The sequence below is a fragment of the Triticum aestivum genome, chromosome 3A (genome assembly GCF_018294505.1).
Source record: "Triticum aestivum cultivar Chinese Spring chromosome 3A, IWGSC CS RefSeq v2.1, whole genome shotgun sequence".
NCBI lineage: Eukaryota > Viridiplantae > Streptophyta > Magnoliopsida > Poales > Poaceae > Triticum > Triticum aestivum.
In genome coordinates this window covers 708,269,138-708,292,835 of record NC_057800.1, presented here as the reverse complement: position 1 = coordinate 708,292,835, position 23,698 = coordinate 708,269,138, and positions in this window count along the sequence as shown.

The window sequence follows — 23,698 nt, the reverse complement described above, 5'->3', positions numbered from 1 at the left end:
AACGATGTTTTTGTCATCTTACCCATAAGGCACGGTTCACAAGTACCAAGTGATTCATAATCAAGTGGTTCCAAAAGCCCATCAGTATGGAGTTTCTTCATGCGCTTTACACCGATATGACCCAAACGGCAGTGCCACAAATAAGTTGCACTATCATTATCAACTTTGCATCTTTTGGCGTGAACACTATGAATATGTGTGTCACTACTATCGAGTTTTAATAAGAATAGACCACTCTTTAAGGGTGCATGACCATAAAAGATATTACTCATATAAATAGAACAACCATTATTCTCAGATTTAAATGAATAACTGTCTCGCATCAAACAAGATACAAATATAATGTTCATGCTTAACGCTGGCACCAAATAACAATTATTTAGGTCTAATACTAATCCCGAAGGTAGATGTAGAGGTAGCGTGCCGACTGCGATCACATCGACTTTGGAACCATTTCCCACGCGCATCATCACCTCGTCCTTAGCCAATCTTCGCTTAATCCGTAGTCCCTGTTTCAAGTTGCAAATATTAGCAACAGAACCAGTATCAAATACCCAGGTGCTACTGCGAGCATTAGTAAGGTACACATCAATAACATGTATATCACATATACCTTTGTTCACCTTGCCATCCTTCTTATCCGCCAAATACTTGGGGCAGTTCCGCTTCCAGTGACCAGTCTGCTTGCAGTAGAAGCACTCAGTTTCAGGCTTAGGTCCAGGTTTGGGTTTCTTCTCTTGAGTAGCAACTTGCTTGCTGTTCTTTTTGAAGTTCCCCTTCTTTTTCCCTTTGCGCTTTTTCTTGAAACTAGTGGTCTTGTTGACCATCAACACTTGATGCTCCTTCTTGATTTCTTGCGAAGAGCTCGGGAATAGTCTTATTCATCCCTTGCATATTATAGTTCATCACGAAGCTCTTGTAGCTTGGTGGCAGTGATTGAAGAATTCTGTCAATGACGCAATCATCTGGAAGATTAACTCCCTATTGAATCAAGTGATTATTATACCCAGACATTTTGAGTATATGCTCACTGACAGAACTGTTCTCCTCCATCTTGCAGCTATAGAACTTATTGGAGACTTCATATCTCTCAATCCGGGTATTTGCTTGAAATATTAACTTCAACTCCCGGAACATCTCATATGCTCCATGACGTTCAAAACGTCGTTGAAGTCCCGATTCTAAGCCGTAAAGCATGGCACACTGAACTATCGAGTAGTCATTAGCTTTGCTCTACCAGACGTTCATAACATCTGGTGTTGCTCCAGCAGCAGGCCTGGCACCCAGCAGTGCTTCTAGGACGTAATTCTTCTGTGCAGCAATGAGGATAATCCTCAAGTTATGGACCCAGTCCGTGTAATTGCTACCATCATCTTTCAACTTTGCTTTCTCAAGGAACGCATTAAAATTCAACGGAACAACAGCACGGGCCATCTATTTACAATCAAACATAAACAAGCAAGATACTATTAGGTACTAAGTTCATGAAAAATTTAGGTTCAATTTAATCATATTACTTAAGAACTCCCACTTAGATAGACATCCCTCTAATCCTCTAAGTGATTACGTGATCCAAATCAACTAAACCATGTCCGATCATCACGTGAGATGGAGTAGTTTCATTGGTGAACATCACTATGTTGATCATATCTACTATATGATTCACGCTCGATCTTTCGGTCTCCGTGTTCCGAGGCCATATCTGTATATGCTTGGCTCGTCAAGTATAACCTGAGTATTCCACGTGTGCAACTGTTTTGCACCCGTTGTATTTGAACGTAGAGCCTATCACACCCGATCATCACGTGGTGTCTCAGCACGAAGAACTTTTGCAACGGTGCATACTCAGGGAGAACACTTCTTGATAATTAGTGAGAGATCATCTTATAATGCTACCGTCAATCAAAGCAAGATAAGATGCATCAGAGATAAACATCACATGCAATCAATATAAGTGATATGATATGGCCATCATCATCTTGTGCTTGTGATCTCCATCTTCGAAGCACCGTTGTGATCACCATCGTAACCGGCGCGACACCTTGATTGAAGGAAATATGCCCTAGAGGCAATAATAAAGTTATTATTTATTTCCTTATAATCATGATAAATGTTTATTATTCATGCTAGAATTGTATTAACCGGAAACATAATACATGTGTGAATACATAGACAAACAAAGTGTCACTAGTATGCCTCTACTTGACTAGCTCGTTAATCAAAGATGGTTATGTTTCCTAACCATGAACAATGAGTTGTTATTTGATTAACAAGGTCACATCATTAGTTGAATGATCTGATTGACATGACCCATTCCATTAGCTTAGCACCCGATCGTTTAGTATGTTGCTATTGCTTTCTTCATGACTTATACATGTTCCTATAACTATGAGATTATGCAACTCCCGTTTGCCGGAGGAACACTTTGGGTGCTACGAAACGTCACAACGTAACTGGGTGGTTATAAAGGAGCATTACAGGTGTCTCCAAAGGTAGATGTTGGGTTGGCGTATTTCGAGATTAGGATTTGTCACTCCGATTGTCGGAGAGGTATCTCTGGGCCCTCTCGGTAATGCACATCACATAAGCCTTGCAAGCATTGCAACTAATGAGTTAGTTGCGAGATGATGTATTACAGAACGAGTAAAGAGACTTGCCGGTAACGAGATTGAACTAGGTATTGGATACCGACGATCGAATCTCGGGCAAGTAACATACCGATGACAAAGGGAACAACGTATGTTGTTATGCGGTCTGACCGATAAAGATCTTCGTAGAATATGTAGGAGCCAATATGGGCATCCAGGTCCCGCTATTGGTTATTGACCGGAGACGTGTCTCGGTCATGTCTACATTGTTCTCGAACCCGTAGGGTCCGCACGCTTAAGGTTACGATGACAGTTATATTATGAGTTTATGCATTTTGATGTACCGAAGGTTGTTCGGAGTCCCGGATGTGATCACGGACATGACGAGGAGTCTCGAAATGGTCGAGACGTAAAGATTGATATATTGGAAGCCTATGTTTGGATATCGGAAGTGTTCCGGGTGAAATCGGGATTTTACCGGAGTACCGGGAGGTTACCGGAACCCCCCGGGAACCATATGGGCCTAGATGGGCTTTAGTGGAAAGGAGAAAGGGGCAGCCCAAAGGTGGCCGCGCGCCTCCCCCTCCCCCTAGTCCTATTAGGACTAGGAGAGGTGGCCGGCCCCCCTTCTCTCTCTTTCCCCCTCGGGGAATCCTAGTCCAACTAGGATTGGGGGGGGGGAGTCCTACTCCCGGAAGGAGAAGGACTCCTCCTGCGCCCTCCTCCTGGCCGGCGCCCCCTCCCCCTTGGCTCCTTTATATACTGAGGCAGAGGCACCCCAGAAACACACAAGTTGATCCACGTGATCTATTCCTTAGCCGTGTGCGGTGCCCCCAGCCACCATATTCCTCGATAATACTGTAGCGGAGTTTAGGCGAAGCCCTGCTGCTGTAGTGCATCAAGATCGTCACCACGCCGTCGTGCTGACGGAATTCTTCCCCGACACTTTGCTGGATCGGAGTCCGGGGATCGTCATCGAGCTGAACGTGTGCTCGAACTCGGAGGTGCCGTAGTTTCGGTGCTTGATCGGTTGGATCGCGAAGACGTACGACTACTTCCTCTACGTTGTGTCAACGCTTCCGCAGTCGGTCTGCGTGGGTACGTAGACAACACTCTCTCCTCTCGTTGCTATGCATCACATGATTTTGCGTGTGCGTAGGAATTTTTTTGAAATTACTACGAAACCCAACAGTGGCATCCGAGCCTAGGTTATTTATGTTGATGTTATATGCACGAGTAGAACACAAGTGAGTTGTGGGCGATATAAGTCATACTGCCTACCAGCATGTCATACTTTGGTTCGGCGGCATTGTTGGACGAGACGACCCGGACCAACCTTACGCGTACGCTTACGCGAGACCGGTTCCCCCGACGTGCTTTGCACACAGGTGGCTTGCGGGCGACTGTCTCTCCAACTTTAGTTGAACCAAGTATGGCTACGCCCGGTCCTTGCGAAGGTTAAAACGGAGTCTATTTGACAAACTATCGTTGTGGTTTTGATGCGTAGGTGAGATTGGTTCTTGCTTAAGCCCGTAGCAGCCACGTAAAACTTGCAACAACAAAGTAGAGGACGTCTAACTTGTTTTTGCAGGGCATGTTGTGATGTGATATGGTCAAGACATGATGCTGAATTTTATTGTATGAGATGATCATGTTTTGTAACCGAGTTATCGGCAACTGGCAGGAGCCTTATGGTTGTCGTTTTATTGTATGCAATGAAATCGCGATGTAATGCTTTACTTTATTACTAAGCGGTAGTGATAGTCGTGGAAGCATAAACTTGGCGAGACGACAACGATGCTACGATGGAGATCAAGGTGTCACGCCGGTGACGATGGTGATCACGACGGTGCTTCGGAGATGGAGATCACAAGCACAAGATGATGATGGCCATATCATATCACTTATATTGATTGCATGTGATGTTTATCCTTTTATGCATCTTATCTTGCTTTGATTGACGGTAGCATTATAAGATGATCTCTCACTAAATTATCAAGAAGTGTTCTCCCTGAGTATGCACCGTTGCGAAAGTTCTTCGTGCTGAGACACCACGTGATGATCGGGTGTGATAGGTTCTACGTTCAAATACAACGGGTGCAAAACAGTTGCACACGCGGAATACTCAGGTTATACTTGACGAGCCAAGCATATACAGATATGGCCTCGGAACACGGAGACCGAAAGGTCGAGCGTGAATCATATAGTAGATATGATCAACATAACGATGTTCACCATTGAAAACTACTCCATCTCACGTGATGATCGGTTATGGTTTAGTTGATTTGGATCACGTAATCACTTAGAGGATTAGAGGGATGTCTATCTAAGTGGGAGTTCTTTAATTAATTTGATTAACTGAACTTAAATTTATCATGAAACTTAGTACCTGATTAGTATCTTGCTTGTTTATGTTTGATTGTAGATAGATGGCTCGTGCTGTTGTTCCGTTGAATTTTAATGCGTTCCTTGAGAAAGCAAAGTTGAAAGATGATGGTAGCAATTACACGGACTGGGTCCGTAACTTGAGGATTATCCTCATTGCTGCACAGAAGAATTACGTCCTGGAAGCACCGCTGGGTGCCAGGCCTGCTGCAGGAGCAACGCCGGATGTTATGAACGTCTGGCAGAGCAAAGCTGATGACTACTCGATAGTTCAGTGTGCCATGCTTTACGGCTTAGAATCGGGACTTCAACGACGTTTTGAACGTCATGGAGCATATGAGATGTTCCAAGAGTTGAAGTTAATATTTCAAGCAAATGCCCGGATTGAGAGATATGAAGTCTCCAATAAGTTCTATAGCTGCAAGATGGAGGAGAACAGTTCTGTCAGTGAGCATATACTCAAAATGTCTGGGTATAATAATCACTTGATTCAATTGGGAGTTAATCTTCCAGATGATTGCGTCATTGACAGAATTCTTCAATCACTGCCACCAAGCTACAAGAGCTTCGTGATGAACTATAATATGCAAGGGATGAACAAGACTATTCCCGAGCTCTTCGCAATGCTGAAAGCTGCGGAGGTAGAAATCAAGAAGGAGCATCAAGTGTTGATGGTCAACAAGACCACTAGTTTCAAGAAAAAGGGCAAAGGGAAGAAGAAGGGGAACTTCAAAAAGAACGGCAAGCAAGTTGCTACTCAAGAGAAGAAACCCAAACCTGGACCTAAGCCTGAAACTGAGTGCTTCTATTGCAAGCAGACTGGTCACTGGAAGCGGAACTGCCCCAAGTATTTGGCGGATAAGAAGGATGGCAAGGTGAACAAAGGTATATGTGATATACATGTTATTGATGTGTACCTTACTAATGCTCGCAGTAGCACCTGGGTATTTGATACTGGTTCTGTTGCTAATATTTGCAACTCGAAACAGGGACTACGGATCAAGCGAAGATTGGTTAAGGACGAGGTGACGATGCGCGTGGGAAACGGTTCCAAAGTCGATGTGATCGCAGTCGGCACACTACCTCTACATCTACCTTCGGGATTAGTATTAGACCTAAATAATTGTTATTTGGTGCCAGCGTTAAGCATGAACATTATATCTGGATCTTGTTTGATGCGAGACGGTTATTCATTTAAATCAGAGAATAATGGTTGTTCTATTTATATGAGTAATATCTTTTATGGTCATGCACCCTTGAAGAGTGGTCTATTCTTGTTGAATCTCGATAGTAGTAACACACATATTCATAATGTTGAAGCCAAAAGATGCAGAGTTGATAATGAGAGTGCAACTTATTTGTGGCACTGCCGTTTAGGTCATATCGGTGTAAAGCGCATGAAGAAACTCCATTCTGATGGACTTTTGGAACCACTTGATTATGAATCACTTGGTACTTGCGAACCGTGCCTTATGGGCAAGATGACCAAAACACCGTTCTCCGGTACTATGGAGAGAGCAACAGATTTGTTGGAAATCATACATACAGATGTATGTGGTCCGATGAATATTGAGGCTCGTGGCGGATATCGTTATTTTCTCACCTTCACAGATGATTTAAGCAGATATGGGTATATCTACTTAATGAAACATAAGTCTGAAACATTTGAAAAGTTCAAGGAATTTCAGAGTGAAGTTGAAAATCATCGTAACAAGAAAATAAAGTTTCTACGATCTGATCGTGGAGGAGAATATTTGAGTTACGAGTTTGGTGTACATTTGAAAAATTGTGGAATAGTTTCGCAACTCACGCCACCCGGAACACCACAGCGTAATGGTGTGTCCGAACGTCGTAATCGTACTTTACTAGATATGGTGCGATCTATGATGTCTCTTACTGATTTACCGCTATCGTTTTGGGGATACGCTCTAGAGACGGCCGCATTCACGTTAAATAGGGCACCATCAAAATCCGTTGAGACGACGCCTTATGAACTGTGGTTTGGCAAGAAACCAAAGTTGTCGTTTCTGAAAGTTTGGGGCTGCGATGCTTATGTGAAAAAGCTTCAACCTGATAAGCTCGAACCCAAATCGGAGAAATGTGTCTTCATAGGATATCCAAAGGAAACTATTGGATACACCTTCTATCACAGATCCGAAGGCAAGACTTTTGTTGCTAAATTCGGAAACTTTCTAGAGAAGGAGTTTCTCTCGAAAGAAGTGAGTGGGAGGAAAGTAGAACTTGACGAGGTAACTGTACCTGCTCCCTTATTGGAAAGTAGTACATCACAGAAAACTGTTTCAGTGACACCTACACCAGTTAGTGAGGAAGCTAATGATAATGATCATGAAACTTCAGATCAAGATACTACTGAACCTCGTAGATCAACCAGAGTGAGATCCGCACCAGAGTGGTACGGTAATCCTGTTCTGGAAGTCATGCTACTAGATCATGATGAACCTACGAACTATGAAGAAGCGATGGTGAGCCCAGATTCCGCAAAATGGCTTGAAGCCATGAAATCTGAGATGGGATCCATGTATGAGAACAAAGTATGGACTTTGGTTGACTTGCCCGATGATCGGCAAGCAATTGAGAATAAATGGATCTTCAAGAAGAAGACTGACGCTGACGGTAATGTTACTGTCTACAAAGCTCGACTTGTCGCAAAAGGTTTTCGACAAGTTCAAGGGGTTGACTACGATGAGACCTTCTCACCCGTAGCGATGCTTAAGTCTGTCCGAATCATGTTAGCAATTGCCGCATTTTATGATTATGAAATTTGGCAAATGGATGTCAAAACTGCATTCCTGAATGGATTTCTGGAAGAAGAGTTGTATATGATGCAACCAGAAGGTTTTGTCGATCCAAAAGGAGCTAACAAAGTGTGCAAGCTCCAGCGATCCATTTATGGACTGGTGCAAGCCTCTCGGAGTTGGAATAAACGCTTTGATAGTGTGATCAAAGCATTTGGTTTTATACAGACTTTCGGAGAAGCCTGTATTTACAAGAAAGTGAGTGGGAGCTCTGTAGCATTTCTGATATTATATGTGGATGACATATTACTGATTGGAAATGATATAGAATTTCTGGATAGCATAAAGGGATACTTGAATAAGAGTTTTTCAATGAAAGACCTCGGTGAAGCTGCTTACATATTAGGCATAAAGATCTATAGAGATAGATCAAGACGCTTAATTGGACTTTCACAAACAACATACCTTGACAAAATTTTGAAGAAGTTCAAAATGGATCAAGCAAAGAAAGGATTCTTGCCTGTGTTACAAGGTGTGAAATTGAGTAAGACTCAATGCCCGACCACTGCAGAAGATAGAGAGAATATGAAAGATGTTCCCTATGCATCAGCGATAGGATCTATCATGTATGCAATGCTGTGTACCAGACCTGATGTGTGCCTTGCTATAAGTCTAGCAGGGAGGTACCAAAGTAATCCAGGAGTGGATCACTGGACAGCGGTCAAGAACATCCTGAAATACCTGAAAAGGACTAAGGATATGTTTCTCGTATATGGAGGTGACAAAGAGCTCGTCGTAAATGGTTACGTTGATGCAAGCTTTGACACTGATCCGGACGATTCTAAATCGCAAACCGGATACGTGTTTACATTAAACGGTGGAGCTGTCAGTTGGTGCAGTTCTAAACAAAGCGTCGTAGCGGGATCTACATGTGAAGCGGAGTACATAGCTGCTTCGGAAGCAGCGAACGAAGGAGTCTGGATGAAGGAGTTCATATCCGATCTAGGTGTCATACCTAGTGCATCGGGTCCAATGAAAATCTTTTGTGACAATACTGGTGCAATTGCCTTGGCAAAGGAATCCAGATTTCACAAGAGAACCAAGCACATCAAGAGACGCTTCAATTCCATCCGGGATCTAGTCCAGGTGGGAGACATAGAGATTTGCAAGATACATACGGATCTGAATGTTGCAGACCCGTTGACTAAGCCTCTTCCACGAGCAAAACATGATCAGCACCAAGGCTCCATGGGTGTTAGAATCATTACAGTGTAATCTAGATTATTGACTCTAGTGCAAGTGGGAGACTGAAGGAAATATGCCCTAGAGGCAATAATAAAGTTATTATTTATTTCCTTATAATCATGATAAATGTTTATTATTCATGCTAGAATTGTATTAACCGGAAACATAATACATGTGTGAATACATAGACAAACAAAGTGTCACTAGTATGCCTCTACTTGACTAGCTCGTTAATCAAAGATGGTTATGTTTCCTAACCATGAACAATGAGTTGTTATTTGATTAACGAGGTCACATCATTAGTTGAATGATCTGATTGACATGACCCATTCCATTAGCTTAGCACCCGATCGTTTAGTATGTTGCTATTGCTTTCTTCATGACTTATACATGTTCCTATAACTATGAGATTATGCAACTCCCGTTTGCCGGAGGAACACTTTGGGTGCTACCAAACGTCACAACGTAACTGGGTGATTATAAAGGAGCATTACAGGTGTCTCCAAAGGTAGATGTTGGGTTGGCGTATTTCGAGATTAGGATTTGTCACTCCGATTGTCGGAGAGGTATCTCTGGGCCCTCTCGATAATGCACATCACATAAGCCTTGCAAGCATTGCAACTAATGAGTTAGTTGCGAGATGATGTATTACAGAACGAGTAAAGAGACTTGCCTGTAACGAGATTGAACTAGGTATTGGATACCGACGATCGAATCTCGGGCAAGTAACATACCGATGACAAAGGGAACAACGTATGTTGTTATGCGGTCTGACCGATAAAGATCTTCGTAGAATATGTAGGAGCCAATATGGGCATCCAGGTCCCGCTATTGGTTATTGACCGGAGACGTGTCTCGGTCATGTCTACATTGTTCTCGAACCCGTAGGGTCCGCACGCTTAAGTTTACGATGACAGTTATATTATGAGTTTATGCATTTTGATGTACCGAAGGTTGTTCGGAGTCCCGGATGTGATCACGGACATGACGAGGTGTCTCGAAATAGTCGAGACGTAAAGATTAACATATTGGAAGCCTATGTTTGGATATCGGAAGTGTTCCGGGTGAAATCAGGATTTTACCGGAGTACCGGGAGGTTACCGGAACCCCCCGGGAACCATATGGGCCTAGATGGGCTTTAGTGGAAAGGAGAAAGGGGCAGCCCAAGGTGGCCGTGCGCCTTCCCCCTCCCCCTAGTCCTATTAGGACTAGGAGAGGTGGCCGGCCCCCCTTCTCTCTCTTTCCCCCTCGGGGAATCCTAGTCCAACTAGGATTGGGGGGGGGGTCCTACTCCCGGAAGGAGAAGGACTCCTCCTGCGCCCTCCTCCTGGCCGGCGCCCCCCTCCCCCTTGGCTCCTTTATATACTGAGGTAGAGGCACCCCAGAAACACACAAGTTGATCCACGTGATCTATTCCTTAGCCGTGTGCGGTGCCCCCAGCCACCATATTCCTCGATAATACTGTAGCGGAGTTTAGGCGAAGCCCTGCTGCTGTAGTGCATCAAGATCGTCACCATGCCATCGTGCTGACATAATTCTTCCCCGACACTTTGCTGGATCGGAGTCCGGGGATCGTCATCGAGCTGAACGTGTGCTCGAACTCGGAGGTGCCGTAGTTTCGGTGCTTGATCGGTTGGATCGCGAAGACGTACGACTACTTCCTCTACGTTGTGTCAACGCTTCCGCAGTCGGTCTGCGTGGGTACGTAGACATCACTCTCTCCTCTCGTTGCTATGCATCACATGATCTTGCGTGTGCGTAGGAATTTTTTTGAAATTACTATGAAACCCAACATTGATGTCCATCGTAGCATTGTTGTCGTCTCACCAATCTTATGCTTCCACGACTATCTCTACCGCTTAGTGATAAAGTAAAGCATTACAGCGCGATTGCATTGCATACAATAAAGCGACAACCATATGGCTCCTGCCAGTTGCCGATAAGTCGGTTACAAAACATGATCATCTCATACAATAAAATTTAGCATCATGTCTTGACCATATCACATCACAACATGCCCTGCAAAAACAAGTTAGACGTCCTCTACTTTGTTGTTGCAAGTTTTACGTGGCTGCTACGGGCTTAAGCAAGAACCAATCTTACCTACGCATCAAAACCACAACGATAGTTTGTCAAGTTGGTGCTGTTTTAACCTTCGCAAGGATCGGGCGTAGCCACACTCGGTTCAACTAAAGTTGGAGAAACTGTCACACGCAAGCCACCTTTGTGCAAAGCACGTCGGGAGAACCGGTCTCACGTAAGCGTACGCGTAATGTTGGTCCGGGCCACTTCGTCCAACAATACCGCCGAACCAAAGTATGACATGCTGGTAAGCAGTATGACTTATATCACCCACAACTCACTTGTGTTCTACTCGTGCATATAACATCAACATATAAAACCTAGGCTCGGATGCCACTGTTGGGGAACGTAGTAATTCCAAAAATTTCCTACGCACACGCAAGATCATGGTGATGCATAGCAACGAGAGGGGAGAGTGTTGTCTACGTACCCTCGTAGACCGTTCGCGGAAGCGTTATATCAACGCGGTTGATGTAGTCGTACGTCTTCACGTCCGACCGATCTAAGTACCGAAAGCACGGCACCTCCGAGTTCTGCACACGTTCGGCTCGGTAATGTCCTCGCCTTCTCGATCCAGCAAGAGGGGCGAAGTAGTAGATGAGTTTCGGCAGCACGATGGCGTGGTGACGGTGTTTGTCGTGGATTTGTCACGACAGATGTCCTAGCGAAAGGACTTAGTCGTGGAGCCATCGCTACGAGTTTACTTGAAGGGGTTAAAGCGGACACAAAGACACGAGGGTTTTATACTAGTTCGGCCCCTTCGATGAAGGTAAAAGCCTACGTCTAGTTGTGATGGAATTGATATGATCTCGATGGCTAGGGAGCAAACAAGCTTCGCCTAGGCTCGAGTTGTGGTTGTCTGCCCTGAACCGCCACCGGGTCGTCCCCTTATATACACGGGTGACGCCCGTCGGTCCATAGAGTCCTAACCGGTTCATACTCATATTCCGGTTGGTATCTCTCTATTCCTTACTTACAATACAAGTCATACATCAGGCCGGTTTACGGCTACATGTTCTAACCGACTACAGGCCTTGGGCCTTCATCTGTTTACGCCACTAATGAAGTTAACCCGGCCCAAGTAGGCCGGTTTACGCCTAGTGGTGATATCCCCAACATTTGGCCCCAGATTGATTTGAACTGGTTCATGTCAATCCTTCACACCATCTTGCGTCTTGGATATCTTCTGTTAATTGGCAAATCTCCATGTCGTCATCATTTTTGGTTGCTGTAAACCGACATGACGTCATCAGTTCTGGTTACTGTAAACCGGCATGACGTCATTATGAAATTCATAACGCCCTCTTAACGACAGCTCCTGGATTCGTGCGTTTGACCTAGCTCGGTTGCCTTATAAATAAGACCGAAGGGTCATTTCCTTTTTCTTCCCCTTCGTCTCTTCTTCTTCTTCTTCCTCACGTCGCCGGCTTTGGAGCTCCGCCACCACCGTCGACCTCTGCCTCGTCTCGGGCCGCTGCATCAACCTGAACGTACCAGAGTGTTGCGGCGTCTTTCCGCATCTTCTCCGTTCCCGGTAAGTTCTCTCTCCTTCTTAACCTAGATCTGTTCTTAGGGTTCCATGTTCTTGCTATATTCATCGCGTGTTCATAGCTGTTCTCTGACCTTGAATGCATCTGTGAACTCTTGCTGTGCTTAGTAGCGATCCCTTTAGCATCCGCTTGCTATTTCTCATCCAAGCTCATAGATCTCCCGCACATATCCGCTTAATGGTTCACTTCTGTTTCCGCCTTAGTCTTCGAAATATTTCCTGTTTTTGTGAGCTTGCTGTAGATCGGCGGCTGTAACACGATTTTGTGAAATTTGTTTCTGCATAACTAGTTATCCATAGTTTCAATTGCTTCCGATGCTTAGGCCAGGCGGTTTAACTTCACTATAGAGAAAAAATTGCTAAACCGGTATATATGTCATTAGTCCCCTGGTTGAACCGCCAGAATCCATCTGATGCCGCGTTGTAGAAGACCGGTTTATGGGTACTGCCTCCGGTTTACCGTAATTAGATCAACACCTTTTTATCCGGCATGTCCTTGAACCGGATCACCTATTCCTTGTAGATCTCGTCATGGCCAAACAAGTGTACGAGTGCAACTGGGTTCCCTCCCGTGTCATAGAATCACAGCTGGACGATCTAGTCCTGATCGGCGCTTTGGATAGTAAAGATACGATCCACTGGAGGGTTCCTGGAGATGAATGTCCTCCCACGCCCCAGGAAGGAGAGGTCGTGGTCTTCGCAGATCATATGGCCCGGGGCTTCAAACCACCCGGCTCTAAATTTTATCGGGATGTGTTAGCCAACTTTCAACTCCGTCCACAGGATATTGGCCCCAACTCCGTCACCAATCTATGTCACTTTCAAGTACTTTCTGAGGCATACCTTCAAGAGGAGCCTTCAGTCGAGTTATTTAGAGATCTCTTTCATCTAAACCGCCGTACTGAATTCACTGACGGCCCTAATACCGAACTGGGCGGTATGGCCATTCAGAAAAGGAAAGAAATCACCTATCCACACGTCAAACTCCATACTCACCCCAAGGAGTGGAACGCAACTTGGTTTTATTGCAAGGATACCTCCCCTAACAATGAAAATCCCTTGCCTGGCTTCCGTCCGGAACGGCTCAGCAACACTCACCCTTTTCCACAAAGGCTAAGTGCCAAGGAGAGAATTAAATATGCTCCTCAACTGTCCAAGCTCCGGGCCTTCATGGCCAATGGTTTAACAGGAATAGACCTTGCACGCTGTTGGATATCATCGAGCATTTTGCCTCTAAGCCGGCGCCCCAATTTGATGTGCAAGTATACTGATAGTGTTGATGACCCACTCCGACACACTAAAATCCAACTCCCTGATGACGAAGTCACAGAATCTGTGAAAAAGATGCTGAATGAACCGGAGCACCTCTGTGCTCAAACCGGTCTGCCTCCTTACTGCACCACCAACAAACCGCCAGCGGTAATATTTTAATTGCTCTATTGTTGAACCGATTACTCTTTTATATGTTTAACATTCAATTACTGCTGATCCAGGGCGATAATCCGTTTTGGAGCAAAAAACTTCCTCAAGACAAAACAGAGAAGGCAGGACGGCCAACCCGGCCCAAGACCAAGGTTATCAAGAAACCAGCTCATAAGAGAAAAACCACCGCTTCATCTGACCCAGCCATTGATGATGATGTGGGTAATCCGGATCTTGAGGTAGAACTTGATTCACTTGGCTTGCTTTTTACACGCCTTATTGATGATAATGCTTGTCAGGATGACGCTGAAGCCAGCAATGCGGGTTTCGTTGAGGTAACCATTCTCTCTTACGATTCAGAAATCTTGCCTTTGCCAAAATTTCGACGGGCAAACCGGAAAGTTAAATTTTCTCATCCTCTTGCTTATCTGGATTCCCAATTTCTTATGAAGACCCGGCAACACGAAGCTCGCCGCACAACCCGGCACAGTGGCCAGGTAGTTACCTCTGCCGGTTTACCAAACAGTCCGGTTCGAAAACGCCGCTCCGAGGTCTCCGACCTTTTTATTGATTTAAATCGTAAAACGGGTTTCTTCCGTCAACCTCTTAATCCATCCGACTCCGATTACCAGGTCACTTCTCATTCATCGTCTGGTGAATCGTCGGCCACCCAGCTACCACCTTTGAAAACAGTTGCTGGGTAAGTTAAACCGAACATATGCTTCCAGTATACTGCGTAATGGCTTACGCTTTTCCTTGACTTTTTATTTTTCTTTCAGGGCTAAACCGAAACCAAGCAAGAAGGCCCGCCTGGATAGAGCGGCTGAAGAAGATGTAACCCCAGAACATGACCAAGCACCGGATCATGAAGTGTTTACTTGTGAAGATATCCCCAATGATCCTCCTGTGCAAGACGACGTTATCCCTGAAGAAGGTCTTATTCATACTCCAGCCTCTGCTGATCCGCCTGCCAGCACTGTCTAGATTGAGAAATCCCACACTCCTGCTGACAAACCGGCCGCGCCAACCCAAACCGGCGAGTCAAAAGATGATGATGTTGTGATTACCGGCGTAGGCCGCTCTGAACCCGGGAATCCTGCCACCCTTACCAGGCATACCATCAAAGAGGATTCTTCCCCTTTGAACAAAGGAAAATGGGATGTTGAATTAGAGACATACGCCGCTCTGAATGCTCAAGATCTTCACTCTGGCTATTTAAACCGGCTTTACACTAGCCGTGACTGTGAAGCTGGCCTGGTCAAAATGATGAGGGATAAATTTGAGGTAAATTCCTTCTTTCCTTTCTGCCATTGCATTCATCCTTGTAGCCCCCAAGGGCCGGTTTGTGACCTTGGTCAAACCGGGACTTGATCCTGAACATTTTTGAAATCCGTCGGCATAACCCTCGAGGGCCGGTCTAACTTAGCATAAGTAAACCGGGGCTCAAAAATAAAAAGCTGTCCTTAGAACATAACTTGATCAAATAGCTATTAGCCCCCAAGTGGCAAGTTGAATACTTGTATTGAGCTTGGGACTTTGTAATCTAGCAATATACAAAAAAATTGAAGGTGCATTAGCCCCCAAGTATCAGGCATATAACTTTGTTATGTGGTTGATACTTCCATTTCTTGGATCGCCTGTGCAAAGCTTAAAATGCCATCTGTATGCAGGCTGAGGTGAAAATCAAGGAGGACCAGATTGCCGATTTGCAGGAGGCCCTGAAGACCCAGCAGGCTGAAACAGATAAGGCCAAGCAAGAATTAACCAGCGCTTTGAGCACTACTGAACGGCTGAAAGAAGGCTTCAAGAAAGAGCGGGCTGACTGGGCCACTGAGAAGGCCGGTTTAACCAAAAGAGCGGAAAATGCTGAAGCGGCCCTTAAACCGGTGGTGGATGAATTGACGGCCGTACAGCGGCAAATACACTCCATGACTGCTGCAATCTTTGGTAAACTCCTTGTAACTTCTGTGATAAATTTGAATCTGCTGTATCGTAAATCCGGTTTGAGACCATTCCAATCTTGTTGTAGGCACACGTATTGGGCACTTAGGAAATGATGTGCAGAAGAAATTGAAAGCTGCCTACACCTTGGTGGAACAATTGTATACCGGAGCCCAACGGATCATCACCACAGCTTCTCACAACAATCCGGCGCCCTCTTTAATCCAGGAAACTCTTAGGAAGTTGTCAATGCTTCCAGCCCGGATTGAGGAGCTGAAAAAATCCGCTGCCCGAACCGGAGCCATCAATGCCTTAATCCGGGCAAAGGCATGGGTGCCCGACTTTGATCCTGTGGAAGCAGCTCAAGGCTATCCCAGTCTGAAAGAAGATGGCTCTGAATTCAACGAAGAAGATTTAAGGGTCATAAACCGTGCAGTGCGCCCTCTGGCTTGCCAGCTAGCTGAAGAAGCAGATTTGACGCATTATCAAGCGCAATATAATAATCAAAACAAGCGAGTGCCTGCCCCAACTGTTGAAGCGGAGAATCTGATTCCTCCAATCCGTAAGCACACTTACGCCCCTGATATTGAACCGTCTTCCCTGATCCATGAAGAGGCTGCTTTCCAAGCTTTAATGGGAATCGACTGGACCACTGTTGATTTCCAGCCAATGGGTAGAGACGAGGAAGCTGAAGCGGCGGAGGATGAGGAGCAGGCTTGAACCGGAAGCCGGTTTGAAGAGCTATTTGCAACATCCTTCCACAAAAACAATGATTTTGTTTGGGCACCATGCTGCCTTGTAATAGGATAGTTAAAACTTCTGCCTGGAATATGCCTTCGTGCATAAGTACTGAAGCTTTTGCTTGAAAAACTTTAATTCATATTTCCTGCAATCAGAAAAATTTGAATTTCGGTGGCGGTTATACCGTCAGCCAGATTATGATCTTGATATGTGTATCAGTAATATAACAAATAGATGATACATAAATACCTGCCATGTTTGAGCATAAAGCTGGCTGTAGCCAAGCCTGAAGCGGTGGTTTTATAAACCATTACCGTCAAAAAGGGAGAAAGTAGCTCCCGTACAAACCGTACTGACTTAATACGAGCCCCCTGGTTACTCCATGATGTTAACAGGGAAAAGGTAAACCAGGCAGACTCCTCCGGATTTAAAGGGGGGTCAAAAATCATTGGCTGAACCGGAAAAAATATGCTTGTTGACATAAAAGAAATCCAACAAAAGCAAAGAACGAACAAACCATGAAAACAACATGGAAGCAAAGGCAATGATAAAAACCATTTGCAAAAATATGCTATACTGAGTGTTCAGATGGTATTACCATGGTCGGACAGGATCAAGCCCCCCAATAGGAGTGACAATGATTCAAGTCAGCCAGGTCCCCAAATGACTCGTGGCATATATGCCAGATCAAGAGGCGTGGCAATGGTTCGGGTTCGACCATGCCCCCAAGTGATTTTGTGGCCTTAGGCCGACCAAGAGGCGTGACTGGTTCAGACTTGACCATGTCCCCAAATGATCTGGTGGCTGTCGCCTATCAAAGGGTGTTCGTTGGTTCGGACATGACCAAGGCCCCCAGTGATATATAAAAAACAAATGTCAAGGGGTAAACCGGAGGCCGCTTTAAACAGAACCACTCCGTGTAACCTCGCATGATGAGAAAGACAGAGACCCCGCTTTAGCTGAGGCTCCGGTTTGATATATCAAAGATAATATACACATTGTCATGATATGTACATAGATAGAGCCGATGGCTCAAGTATAGTAAGGCCGAAGATGAGCTATATTCCACGGCCTGTTGGTCTCCTCCTCTGATGTGCGTGAGTCTTGATGCCCTCGAATATCAATCAGATAGTACGACCCGTTGTGCAAATTCTTGCTGACCACGAAAGGTCCCTCCCAAGGTGGGGATAACTTGTGCATATCCCTTTGATCTTGGATGAGTCGAAGCACCAAATCTCCTTCTTGAAAAGTTCTGGTTCTAACCCGGCGACTGTGATAGCGACGAAGATCTTGCTGGTAAATCGCCGAACGGGCAGCCGCTATATCATGCTCCTTGTCCAATAGGTCCAAAGCGTCTTGCCGTGCTGTCTCATTGTCTGTTTCAACATAAGCTGCCACACGAGGCGAATCGTGCCGGATGTCACTAGGGAGAACTGCCTCTGCTCCATAGACCATGAAAAATGGCGTGTATCCTGTGGACCGGTTTGCCGTAGTATTGATACTCCATAATACAGATGGTAGCTCTTCAACCCAACATCCTGGTGTTCTTTGCAATGGGACCAAAAGCCGGGGTTTGATGCCTCGCAAGATTTCCTGATTAGCTCGTTCTGCCTGTCCATTGGACTGGGGGTGTGCCACTGATGACACGTCAAGTCGGATGTGCTCACGTTCACAGAACTCCTTCATAGCGCCCTTGGATAAATTGGTACCATTGTCAGTAATGATACTGTGTGGAAAACCAAACCGGAAAATCACCTTCTTGATGAACTGCACCGCTGTTGCTGCATCACACTTGCTGACAGGCTCCGCTTCAACCCACTTGGTAAATTTGTCAACTGCCACCAAAAGGTGGGGTTTCTTATCCTTGGATCTTTTAAAAGGCCCAACCATATCCAGCCCCCAAGTTGCAAACGGACATGTTATTGGGATCATCCTCAATTCTTGAGCCAGCACATGAGCACGCCTTGAAAATTTCTGACATCCATCACACCGTTTAACCAAGTCCTCCGCATCAGCATGCGCTGTCAACCAGTAGAACCCGTGACGAAACGCCTTTGCCACCAGAGACTTTGAACCGGCGTGGTGTCCACAATCCCCTTCATGGATTTCTCTTAAGATTTCATAGCCTTCCTCAGGAGAAACACAACATTGAAACGCCCCTGATACACTGCAATGATGTAATTCACCATTGACAATCGTCATAGACTTGGATCGCCGGACTATCTGCCTGGCCAGAATCTCATCCTCTGGTAACTCCCCCGGGTCATGTATGCAATATAAGGAATCGTCCAATCCGGAATAGCATGTAATGCTGCCACCAATTGAGCCTCCGGGTCAGGAATAGCAAAATCCGCTTCACCTGGGAGCTGGACTGACGGATTGTGCAACACGTCCAAAAAGACATTGGGCGGGACCGGTTTGCGCTGAGAACCTAACCGGCTTAAGGCGTCCGCCGCTTCATTCTTCCGACGGTCCACATGATCCACTTGATAACCCTTGAAGCAACCTGCAACATTATCCACTTCCCGACGATATGCACCCATGAGCGGGTCCTTAGAATCCCAAGTGCCAGACACCTGTTGAGCCACAAGGTCCGAGTCACCGAAGCACTTAACCCGGCTTAAGTTCCTCTCTTTAGCCATCCGGAGACCATGGAGCAAGGCTTCGTACTCAGCTGCATTGTTAGTACAAGGGAACAATAAGCGGAGAACATAACAGAACTTATCACCTCGTGGGGAAGTTAATACGACTCCAGCCCCCGAGCCTTCCAATTGCCTGAATCCATCAAAATGAATTGTCCAATATGTGTGATCCGGCTTTTCCTCTGGCGCTTGTAATTCCGTCCAATCATTGATGAAATCAACAAGTGCTTGAGACTTCACCGCCGTCCGAGGTACATACTTCAGTCTGTGCGGCCCAAGCTCTATAGCCCACTTAGCAATCCGGCCAGTCGCCTCCCGGTTCTGTATGATATCACCCAAAGGAGCTGAACTGACCACTGTGATGGGGTGCCCTTGAAAATACTGCTTCAACTTCCGGCTGGCCATGAAGACACCATAGACCAGCTTCTGCCAATGCGGATACCTTTGCTTGGACTCAATAAGCACCTCGCTGATATAATAAACTGGCCGCTGAACCGGATATTCTTTGCCTGCCTCCTTGCGTTCCACCACAATAGCCACGCTAACTGCCCGAGCATTCGCGGCTACGTATAATAATAGTGGCTCCTTGTCAACTGGGGCTGCAAGAACCGGCGGATTAGCTAACTGCCGCTTCAGGTCCTCAAATGCCTCATCAGCAGCTGGACTCCAGACGAAATTGTCTGTCTTCCTCAGCATTTGGTACAAAGGGATAGCCTTCTCCCCCAGGCGGCTGATAAACCAGCTCAGCGCAGAGATTCGGCACGCCAAACGCTAAACATCGTTGATACACTTCAGTTTAGCTAGGGATGTAATAGCCGTAATCTTCTCCGGATTAGCCTCAATTCCTCTGTTAGACACCAGGAAACCCAGTAACTTGCCTGCCGGAACACCAAAAACACACTTGGCCGGATTAAGCATCATCTTGTAAGCTCGCAAGTTGTCAAAGGTCTCCTTCAAATCATCCACCAACGTCTCCTTCTGTCTTGATTTTACTACAATATCATCCACATAGGCGTGCACATTGCGGCCGATCTGCTCATGCAGGCAATTTTGTACACACCGTTGATAGGTGGCTTGGGCACTCTTGAGCCCGAATGGCATAGATACATAGCAGAAGGCTCCAAAGGGAGTAATAGATGCTGTTTTCTCCTGGTCCTTAACCGCCATCTTGATCTGATGATATCCAGAGTATGCATCCAAAAAACTCAAACGCTCACAACCCGCCGTGGCATCAATGATCTGGTCAATACGGGGGAGGGCAAAAGGATCTGCCGGACAAGCTTTGTTAAGATCTATGTAATCCACACACATACGCCAAGTGCCGTTTTTCTTAAGAACCAGCACCGGATTAGCAAGCCACTCTGGATGGAACACCTCAATAATAAAACCAGCTGCTAAAAGCCTGACCACTTCCTCTCCAATGGCTTTGCGTCTTTCTTCATTAAACCGACGGAGGAACTGTTTCACCGGTTTATACTTAGGATCCACATTAAGAGTGTGCTCAGCGAGTTCCCTCGGTACACCTGGCATGTCAGACGGCTTCCATGCAAAAATGTCCCGATTCTCATGGATGAACTCAATGAGCGCGCTTTCCTATTTGGGATCCAGGTTGGCACTGATAGTGAACTGTTTGGACGAATCGTCGGGCACGAAGTCAACAAGCTTGGTCTCAGCTACCGATTTGAGCTTCAGATCTGAATCATGCTCTGTAGTTGGCTTCTTTAAAGGGGTCATATCCGCCGGATCGACATTGTCCTTATAATACTTCAACTCTTCCGTGGCACAGACCGAGTCTGCGTAAGCTGCATCACCCTCTTCACATTCCAAAGTGATCCTATGGTTCCCGTGAACCGTTATCGTCCCCTTGTAACCCGGCATCTTGAGCTGTAAGTAGATATAACAAGGCCGCGCCATGAACTTGGCATAAGCCGGCCGCCCAAACAAGGCGTGATACGGGCTCCGGATCTTCACCACTTCGAAGTTTAATTTTTCCGACCGAGAGTTGTGCTCGTCCCCAAAAGCCACATCTAGGGCTATCTTACCAACAGGATATGCAGATTTGCCTGGCACAACACCATGGAATACCGTATTCGACGGTCTGAGATCCTTGTCTGTTAGTCCCATGCGCCGGAATGTCTCATAGTATAGTATGTTAATACTGCTCCCTCCATCCATGAGCACCTTGGTGAACTTATAACCCCCCACCTGAGGGTCCACCACTAATGCTAACTGGCCCGGATTATCAACCCGGGGCGGGCGATCTTCTCTGCTCCACACGATGGGCTGCTCTGACCAGCGTAAGTAACGTGGTAAGGCCGGTTCAACAGAATTCACCGCTCACTTGTGGAGTTTTCGGTCGCGCTTATCCAAGCCAGTTGTGAAGACATGGTATTGCCCATTTCTCAACTGCTTTGATAACCTGACTGCTGCTGCTGCTGCTGCTGCTGGCCGTTCTGATTATTCTGGCTATTGTGACCGCCCTGATTGAAACCTGAACCGGAAGCTCCATCGTGACCCGGATCGTGTAAACCGGATCCTGAACCGCCACCTGACCCATGGTCATACCGGAAGGGATTAGAGTTTTTAAACTCCTGCATCATATAACAATCTTTCCAAAGATGGTTAGCCGGCGCCTCCTTCGTCCCGTGCTTCGGGCAAGGCTGATTCAACAAATAGTTCAAACGGCTTGCGTTAGGATTGGGAGCCCCATTATGATTTGCCGCTTTACCTCTGTGCCGCTGCCCCCTGTCCTGTGCATTAGTGTTGGCCACAAAGTTCACGCTGCCATCCGCTTTGCGCTTGCCTCCGTTTCCATGACCCGCTAGTTTGTACTGCTGCTGTTTGGAGTTGTTGTTCTTCTTTCCCTTCCCTGCTTCATCATCATTAGGCTCGGGATCCTTGGTACTGTCCGAATCGGCATACTTCACTAAAGCGGCCATGAGGGTTCCCATGTCATTACAGAACCGCTTCATGCGTCCCAACTTCAATTTTAGAGGCTCAAACCGGCAGTTGCCCTCCAGAGTTAAGATCGCAGAGTCGGCATTAATCCTGTCAGACGAGTGCAAAATTTCCAAAACGCGGCGCACCCAACGGGTCATTGATTCTCCTTCCTCCTGGACACAAGCCGCCAGGTCTACTATGGACTTGGGCTGCTTACAGGTGTCCTTAAAATTCTGTATAAACCGGGCCCGCAACTGGGCCCATGAGCTGATAGAATTGGGTGGTAGGCTCTTTAACCAAGTACGAGCCGTGCCCTCAAGCATCATGGTGAAGTATTTTGCACATGCGGCCTCATCCACGTCCAGCATTTCCATGGCCATCTCATAACTCTCTACCCATGCTTCAAGGGGTAAATCAGCGGTGTAATTCGGCACCTTGCGTGGACCCTTGAAATCTTTGGGCAGGCGCACATTACGTAAAGCAGGGATCAAGCAAGGCACTCCCAAAGCGGATGTGATTCCTGGTCCGGCAAAGGTGGTAGAACGAACCGGTGTAAGTTGGCCCGCATTATCCTGTGCTGCTAACTCGGCCTCCCTTTGTGCCCGGGCCTGGTCCACCACATCCCGAGCATCGCCAACACCACCTGTCGGGTCATTACCACGGGCCACTTCACGGCCTCGCGCATTGCTTGATACGGCCGGTTCATCCATGCGCCTGCTATAGCTCCGGCTCGGATGGGGCGTAGAATGAATCCGATCACGGCTGTATGAGTATGCCTCCTGCTGAATCAGCGCAGTCCGGAGAAGCTCCTTAACCCGGCGCGTCTCTATCGCTTGCGGAGAATCCCATTCGACTGGGATGGCCTCTAACCGTGCAGCGGCCGCAACAAGGTTGTCCATAGGATTCGAATAATGTCCCGGGGGCGTCTGGACCGGCGGAGGAACCACAATGTTTTGGTGAGGAGGTTCCATCAGGCGAGGTTGGACCGTCGCCCCTGGTCCTGGTGCCTCAATCCGGTTTGTCTCCGGGTACTGCGGCGGATTACTGGGTCCAGCTCCTGGAGTGTGAAAGAGATTTCGGCGGTCAAACCCTAATGGCAGGCGTGATCTGTGCTTCCGCTTCAGAACCTCCTGTCATGCATTCTGGTCAAGCATGAGCTTATAGTCCTGGGCGTCCAAAGCGGCCTGCTCTGCCGCCATCCTGTCCTTCTCTGCCACCAGATCCGCTTTGGCTCGCGCGATCTGTTCTTTCACCTTTGCAATTTCTGCATCATGAGCCTCCTGATCCGCCGGATTGGCTTCCACCATAAGCGCGGCCAGTGCGTCAAACAGGTCGGATAGGACTTGAACCGGCGGGCGCATAAGGCCTCCTGCCCCTGCTGCCGCTGCCGCTGCTGATCCGGAGAGC